The following is an 8,541-nucleotide window of genomic DNA, read 5'->3' as shown; positions in this document are numbered from 1 at the left end:
CAGTAGCTAAGTACTTCGTTACTAGCTTGAAAATACGGATGTATATTTAATTGCTGTTATAAAATTTAGAAATTCATTTCAAAATTAAGGATTATCTCCCTCATGCATAGCTCTTATCCTTAGACGAATTTGGCTCCACTGTTTTTTGGCTATATTTAGCTCTAAAACTTCATAGTTATTTCGGATTTCAAACATTTCGGTTGAGCATCACTGAAGAGACATTATTTGTCGAAATACGCATCTGGTGCATCAAAATTGGTACCGTATAAGTTTTACATAAACATGGGATGCTGTCAAGAGGAACCTCACTAACGTTTACCGTGACACGTGCAGGTCCTCACTAATGTCTACTGTAACACATGTAGGTCCTCACTAACGTCTACCGTGACACGTGCAGGTCCTCACTAACGTCTACTGTGACACGTGCAGGTCCTCACTAACGTCTACTGTGACACGTGCAGGTCCTCACTGTGCACGTTCTCACCAACGTCTACCGTGACACGTGCAGATCCTCAATAACGTCTACCGTGACACGCAGGTCTAAGGTTTCAGTCGGTAATCTCATTATCCTTTTGACGGCCGCAGATTTTGAAAAATCAGAATGACTGGTTGGAAAAAATCAATTAAAAATATGAACCACTGTATCAATACACACTTTGCAAGACAGTATGCGCGAAAGGTTTTTTCTTATAAGGTGTTATTTTTTCACATTTCTTCGGTCACCTTCTATATAGAGTTTTCTTTTTTCGTGTGCGTGCCTATTACGCGGAACCTATACCGGCCATGAAACGCCTATTCTTGTCGCTTACTACTAGTATTTGTGGATCTATAAAATTAAACTTGAAGTTGATATCAAAAAGATGCTGGAGTTGATAAATAACAACATCTTCGTAGTCATTAGTGATCAATTCTTCCAACTGTCTGTTGGAATTCCCATGGACCAGAATTGTGCTCCTTTATTAACTGACCTGTTTTTATACGCCCGTCAAAGACGAACGTATTATGGTGCGGCATCGTCCGTTTGTCTGTCTGGTCGTACCTTGTAGACAAAATACGAAATTAACTGTAAGCTCCAGGAACTCACAACTTGGTAGATTTGATCACCATAATGAGAGGAAGATGTCTATTGTTTCTCAAGGTCAGAGGTTAAAGGTCAAGATCATGGTATTACTCGGTAGTAAAATGTTGTAGGCAGGATATAGACCAAACCGTAAGGTCCAAGATCTTACAGCTTGGTACATTTGATCATCATGATAAGAGGATTGATTGATTGTTTGTTTGTTTTGCTGTTTTCCGCCACACTCAACAATTTTTCAGTTATCTGGTGACGCCCAGATTTATTGGTAGAAGAGAGAACCCAGATACAATGTACCTGGGAAGAGACCACCGACCTTCCGCAAGTAAACTGGGAAACTTTTTCACTTACCAGCGCGAGCAGGATTCGAACCCGCACCGACCAGAGGTGAGAGGTCGTGTGATTTTGAGCGTGATTCAAGGATATGGTGAACCATTGATGTCAACACGCCCCCTACTCAGAGGTATGGTGGCCCCAACCCAATGCTATGGCGGACTTCAGATGTCACCGGCAACTGCCTCAGTGCCTCATTATGCTCAGCCTGCCCTTCCTTGGAAGGGATTGGGGGAGGGGGATGCAGGGATTTCTTCCAGCCCAGAGGGCAGAAGCACCCGAACCAATTCCTTGGACAGCAGCTTCCCCCTACCCGTAACCTAGTTCACTCCACGCAGACAGCGCCATCAGCCAACGCCTTAATTATCCCTCAGACCCGCCATAAGGCGAGGTACAAGGATCTACGTTATGATGACAGGGCTGGTTGTAAAGAAGTTTATGAGGCTGATCCGCAGTCAACAGTGGACGGAAGATGAATAACCTGATCACTTCTGCTTCTCTCTGGAGGGAGCCGCCAGCAACTATTACACTCTGCTACTGGAGACCTCACCCAACCTCGGTCTTAGAGACATCCTATGGAAGTTTGACAAGAGGTTTGGGTCCTCGGCGCCTGATATCACCCACCAGCTGAACTTCCGGCCAACCAGTAAAGCGGTGAGCCTTTGAGACAGGATCAAAGGACCCTTCCCCAGACCTAGACTCCAGGAGTGTTCTCCAAGAGCTATTGGAGCGAATGTAGCGCATTGAGGCCGCTTTGAGGGAGAGTAATCGCTCCCAGGGTCCTTTATCGGCACCCTGACCAGCCTCTACCAGGCCGAGTGATGCAACTCCAGAACGGGCGGCAAAACCGGACATATCCGTAGGGAGTGCACAGGTATCAGAGGTCAAGAGGCACACAAGGAACCGCCAACTCCTTCCACTAGGAACGACCGCCTGTCTCAGCGACATTCTGGAGTCCCTAAGGCGAAGGGTGGTTCTCACCCATTGGCCGGAGACACTGATAGGTCTGGCAGCTACCGAGCGCCTACTAGTCAGGAGAAGCCCTCACGTCGCCAGGAATCATCTAGTGCGCCCCGCCAAAAAGCCTGTTCGTGTGTTGTCCCATAGGGGCGCAGAAGCAGGCAGCCACATAATCCAGGGACCAGACACTCCTGACAAGAGAGAAGAAACGTTCCGACGTGAGACGAGGGCACCGGAGAAAACGCAGGCATGTACGTTTTAGAGCGTTCACCCACCTTGTTGGTCAAGGATAGGGAGGATATGGATCATGGTTGATCGTCTTGGGGAGTGGAAAGGAGGAGCCGAGGAACCAGGGACATGTGAGCACGGAAATTGTATCCCAGAGATCGAGACCCCAGGGGAAGGCGATCGATACATTACCGTTGGTCGGGTGAGACCCTCGACAGGATGTACTGTGCAACTGTTGGTTCAGGACTTGCTTGTGGTGGATACCGGGACAGAGGTGAGAGTGCTTGGGATGGAGCAGTACAACTGGGATGTAAGCCCCCGATCAAGCGACATGTCACTCTGATTCAAGCTGGTGCAGACGCTAGACTGAGGGGATTCATTGCGGGCCCGTTCTCCATCCAAGAGGTGGGGAATGTTCATGAAGTGGACCTGGATGTGACACCATTGAAGGACGTTATGTTGCTTGGAGTAGACTTCTTGCAAGGACGTAAGGCGCAGCTAGACTTGGAGCATTGCAAACTCTCCATTGGGGGAAAGCCCATATACTGTATATAACCTTCGGCGGAGCGGAACCCCGAGAGGAGGGCAGGGTGGCATTGGCTCGGAAGGTGTGTGTCCCCTCCATTTCTGTAGCCTTAGGCCCTTCCAGCCTCGATAGGGAGTTGGCAGACTGTGTGGTGGCACCTATCATTACGAGGCTCTCTGCGATTCTGCCGATGCCTCACTTTTGCTATATTAGATGGAATTTCTCCCAGAGTTGCCAGTTGAACCCCTCGGATCGGGGTACAATGTTGCAGGAAGGGAGTGCACTGGACACTGCAGTTGAGCTAGAGCGCCATGTTCCTGTGCCTTACCTGAAGATGGGAGTTTGTTCCTTGACGGATGTGCTGGAACACTTAAGATACATGCTGGATTGCTGTTCCGGGGAGCTGAGCTTGGATGAGAGAGCTCGACTAGATGACAAGAGTTCCAGGATGTGTTCGCCCGTAATATTTGAATTTGGTGACTTTACGGCGCTGGAACACACGATTGACACTGGGAACGTGTGGGACCCAGGAGAACCCCTATGGGTCAGGGCACTGCAGGACATTGATTGGGAGATCCGGACTCGGGAGGCAGAGGTATCCGCCCGGTCACATGGTGGAATGGGCTAGGGATGTTCAGTACCCCCAACAACCACAGTCCTTTCGGAACCTTTGGTTGTACCTGGCGGCCGAGTAATAGGAGATCTAGAGGTAGAGCGTTCATACGCTAAAGAACCCTCACTGCTCAATGGCCGTAAGCGCCGAACATAGGCTTAAATTTGAAGCCCTTCGTCGGTCTTGGTGACGTCTACATATCAGTAAAAAATTCTCGAGAGGGACGTTAAACAAGATACAATCAATCAGTGGACTGTCCCTTGACCCGTTCTAGACAGGTGCTTGCACCATGTTGTCTTTCTCTGGCGGGTTTTGGCCCTGCCTAACTGATTTTTACCCCGGACTGCTATTGAGGTGGGTGTTAGCCACCCATTTAAAACATTACACTTACGTTCAAGCCGGCGTAGGCTGTGGATCCCGTCCTTTTGGAGAAATCAGGGGAGGGGTGTAGTAGATGGGGGCGACTTGTTCTGGGAACGACTCGCCCATCCACTGGGATGACGTTCTGCACACGGCCTGGTCACATGTGATCAATAGATGCAATACTTGAAGCAATGCAGACGGATTGCAGCACTGACAGAGACCAGAGGTGAGCTACCCTCCGGAGAAGAACCTCTTGTACGATAACAGCACATGAATAAACGCACAATGGACGGAGATTTAAATTTTGTTATTTACAGAAGAATGAAAATTGCAATAAATTATTTATAGGTAAAAGTATATGTATAGCACAGAAGTAAAAGAAGGCATCGACATTGGTTATTGTTTCCTCGAAATTTAAAATTTTTACTTTCTTTTTCTATTTTTAAACAATCGACGTGCTTACTTTTCAGAGTTGTGTCTGTTAATTAAAGGAGGTAAGTTATAATGAACAGTTTCACAGATGCAATGTGATGACTTTATAGCGATACAAATATGACAATGAATAGATATACAATTTTAGTAATATATGCTCTTTAAATATTGCATGTAGACAGCATCGACAAAATGACAGATACCGGAAACTGTAAGTTTAATTTGAAATTAGGAAAGTTATCCAGGTGTAATGATATGCAGACTGTATCATTTATTCTGTCACAATTCTCAACAAAGTCTCTCTCTCTCTCTCTCTCTCTCTCTCTCTCTCTCTCTCGCAGCCATCTTAATGTCAGACGTCATTTCCGCAGTAACCGTTGCATTATCAAAACAGTATTGTTCATTCTTACATTAGTTTTACTATTTCTCAGAAGGATTTTATATATTGTTCAACGTAGATCCGCAATGTTTTACCAATACCAAGTTTTACCATTGTAAAATAAAATGTTTTATAGGTTTAATTGCATATTTGACCGGGTTAAACGTGCAACCGGCTTGTAGTATTATATGATAATATTTACATTTATTGAATCTTTTCTCTTTTATTTCTTTTGAAATTGGCGTTGCTTTCATTTTGCAATAAATACATGTTTGTTGCAAACTAGTTCGCTCCGGTTTTCTAGTACCACCTGTTTGCAAAATTGTTACCAAATATGGAGTATCATCAAGGTCCAGGGGGTACATGGGCTGTTCCATTTAACGAAGTAATGGGTCAACCATGGGATACTGTAAATGTATTACATTTGGCTGTGTATTCTATTTAGCGCCTTTGGCGGAACGCAGCTTCCGCTAAATCAAGTACATCGCTAAATCATGCCATCCGTAAATCTAGAGATTAAAATAATTCAGGAATGCGCTAAATCAAATCTACGCTAACTTGTTGAAAAAACGATTTCCGCCAAATATCGTACACGCCAAGTATAATACGTTTACAGTATTTTAGATCTTAATTCTAGTTTATATTCAAATGATACATAAAAATATTTAAGGAATGACTTTAATTCTGGGGCAAGTTATACGAGTATAACCTGGTTTGGGTCAGTTTACGCTTTTTTATAATCCGCGAAGCCCTGGAATTAAAGTCATTCCTTATAATTTAATGCAAGAGACAAAGATGCTAACCTTCGTTTATCAAAATGTACATAAACTCGGAAAAATACAAGTCAACTGAGCCGCGCAATGATTCACTTAGCAACAACAACGAAGCTACAGTGTAGCTGTGAAGGTCGCCATCATTAATCTGAGTTCTACGGAGCCTAGACATTTTTCAAAATATTGTATCGAAAGTGAAGTTTGTCATGATAGAAAATATGTGTAGACTATGCATGCAATGCGTATTTCGCTGCTCTTTAGAGATATAGATCGACTTTGAAGTCAGATTGAGAAAATACAGGAAATTGCATTATTTAGGCCTACCCAAAATAAATCTTCAAATATCAAAAATGCAATAATTTGCGGCTTTAACTCTGTGAAAACTTCTACTACATGAAAACTTACCCTTGTATGTAACGTTGTCGCTAATAGTAAATCCGACACAAGAAAATATGTAAGCAAGTGACAAATCGCAATCCACTTGTCAATGTGTCTGACGTCATGTGATAAAATGTGACGTATGAATTTTTGTTTGCTTTGTTGAAAGACGGATCAAGCAATGAAACAACACCCCCTTTTAATAGTGAGAAATGTATTTCAAAATGAACAGGGTAATGCTTACTTGGCAAATCATTAATTCGAATACAATATCTTTGTTTTAATCTATTATTCGATCATACAGACAGAGAAAGATGTTTTTCAACAGTGATTTGCGTACAAGTAGATGCTAATATTGACAACGAGAAAACAACATGTGTATCAAACCGAAGTACTAATATCTTATTGTACACGTTGACTTTCTATTCCATAGAAGGCTGAAAACAGTGCTGCGATGTAAATTTAGAGAGAGAAAAAAAAAATAGTTCCGGCTTCTGGTTGTCAAGGGGGTGTGTCCCCATACCAAACCAGGTTATACAATAATAACTTGCGTTCCTCAACTGGAATTTGACCAATCAGAGACAAGGATACAATAAGAATTAAATTATAAATATATAAACAATAAAATGTCTATGTTGTTTCATTGGGTGATGAAAGTAGCAATCATTGCAGGAAAAAAAATGCATAACCTGCTTGTAAACGCGGGTTATGCATTTTTTCTGCAATGCTAGCCACCTTCATCACCCGCAGAAACAATAAAGAAAGCATTTTATTGTTTAAGTGAATGGCGGGCGGGTGCAACTATAATAGGGTACCTATTTTGTGTAATCAACTCCTCTCATGCCTCTAAATTGACATTCCTTAAACTTTGCACAGTTGTTATGGACACATTGAAGATTTGCACGTGTCTTTTTGAAAGTGATCAGACATTTTTTGAAAAAATTACTTGTAGTTTTTATGCATGTCTTGAATAGACGGTTCTTATTTTTGTAATCAACTCCTCGTACAGCATTTATTTGACATCCTTCAGACCTTGGCTTTTTTGGAAGCTTCAATGTACGTGTGTCTTTTTGGAAATGATCGGGAATTCTTCGAAAAATTTACATGCAGTTGATTTTTTTTAAGCATGGTACCTACTTTAGTAACCAACTCCTCTCACGACTTTTACTTGACATTTTTCAGACCTTGTACGTTATACTTACTTAATGCTCTTGGTTCCCTGGGGAACATAGGGCCGCAACCACACTCTTCCAATGTACACGGTTCTGGGCGATCCTCGTTAGCTCAGCCCATGACATTCCAGAAGCCTTCACTTTTTCGTTTATGCTTCTGCGTAAGGTCTGTCTGGGTTTTCCTACTTTTCCTTTGCCCTGCGGGTTCCATTCAAGGGCTTGTCTGGTGAGGTTTGACGAGGAATTCGAAAAGTGTGGCCAATCCAGCTCCACTTCCTTTTTCTGATTTCCAGGTCTATTGGTACTTGCTTGGTCTTATTCCAGAGTTCTGAATTTGGAATAACATCCGGCCATCTGATGTTAATGAGGCATCGGAGACATCTGTTGATGAATGTCTGGAACTTGTAGGTGTTTGTTTTCGTTGTTCGCCAAGTTTCAGAGCCATAAAGAAGGACAGATTTTACATTGGCGTTAAAAATTCTGATTTTTCGTGGATTAAAAGGGCAGAGGAATTCCAGATTGGTCTGAGGACAATAAAGGCATGTCGGGCTTTGTTGATGCGATTCTTTATGTCCTCGTCTGTCCCGCCATCTTTGCTAAGCACACTACCGAGATAGACAAACTTGTCTGTTTCCTTGATGTCTTCCTGTCCAAGTCGTAGTGGGTTCTGTTGCCGGTTGTTAACTCTCATCACCTCTGTCTTTTTTGTGTTGATCTTGAGTCCTGTCTTTCCTGCTTCTTTTGCAACACGGCACAACTTCCTGCTTGTGGGAGAGAAGACTGATGTCATCAGCAAAGTCCAGGTCCTCCAACTGTTTAGTAGGTCCACTGCATTCCTGTCTTATGGACTGTCGCATTAACCAGTCGATCACTATTAGGAAAATTGTTGGCAAGAGTAAGCAGCCTTGACGAACACCGGTTCCTACAGAGAAAGTTCCGTCAGCTTCCCATCATGTACTACTTGGCATGTTCGTAAAGTTGTTGGATAATGGAGACAAATTTGCATGGGAATCCGTAGTGATGCATGAGTTTCCAGATGGTATCCCTGTCAACACTGTCAAATCCTTTCTAGAAATCAACAAAGACTGCATACACAGGGGGTCTGCCACTCCATAGACCGCTCTATGATTATTCTCATTGTGGCAGTGTGGTCGATGCAGGATCTGTCTTGACGAAAGCCTGCCTGTTCTTCACGCAGAGTCTTGTCGAGGGCAGTTTTTAGTCTCTCCAACATGATCCTGGCTAGCACCTTCCCTGGAATGGATAACAGCATAATGGCCCTCCAGTTGTTGCATGATGAGGTATTTCC

This window comes from Ostrea edulis, chromosome 6 (genome assembly GCF_947568905.1).
Source record: "Ostrea edulis chromosome 6, xbOstEdul1.1, whole genome shotgun sequence".
NCBI lineage: Eukaryota > Metazoa > Mollusca > Bivalvia > Ostreida > Ostreidae > Ostrea > Ostrea edulis.
This window is presented reverse-complemented; position numbering follows the sequence as displayed.